Here is a 712-nt window from a genome sequence, read left to right as displayed (position 1 = left end):
TTTGCTCGGCTACGTAGTGTTGAGTGCTACTTGGAGGACGGACGTGAATGCATGCATGCATCTTTTTTCTGTTTGTTTTCCGAAGTTTCTATTCCGCATTTGTTGTTTTGGTTCCGTATTTATCTGCTTATGTAGTAAAATTTCCTCCAGGCGTTCCTGAGATATCGCTTTCACGAGAATAGGACTGTCACAGTTACCTTGACCTTTGACCTTTGACCACCAAATTCTATTCAGTTCATCTTTTAGTCCAAGTGGATGTTTGTGCCAAATTTGAAGAAATTCTCTCAAGGTGTTCCTGAGCTATCGCATTCACAAGAATGGTCTGGACGGACGGACGGATGTACGGACAACCCAAAAAACATAATGCCTCTGGCCACAGCTGTCGCCGGCACGGAGGCAAAAAAAGACAGACAGGTTGCGGGGTACTTTGCTAAAAAAGTAGAGTATGTAGGAAATGAGAAAACACAAGTACCACATGTTCATCATTTCCCCTATTCTAGGGTATACAGCTGCTGCTTAGAGGTGCAATGTGTTCTAAAGATGAAATGACACGACACCTGCCGTAAGCTGAAGTGTTTATGCATCACCAATTTAAAGCAAATTTAAAAAGACAGAAAGCTGACAGTCAGAAGCGACAAGCTCTGCTTCAGATGAGTTCTGTGTGCAGGAACATTACTGCATTATGTAGAAGAAGAACAGGTGAATATTTTAT

The sequence above is a fragment of the Sebastes umbrosus genome, chromosome 3 (assembly GCF_015220745.1).
Source record: "Sebastes umbrosus isolate fSebUmb1 chromosome 3, fSebUmb1.pri, whole genome shotgun sequence".
Classification (NCBI taxonomy): Eukaryota; Metazoa; Chordata; class Actinopteri; order Perciformes; family Sebastidae; genus Sebastes; species Sebastes umbrosus.
This window is presented reverse-complemented; position numbering follows the sequence as displayed.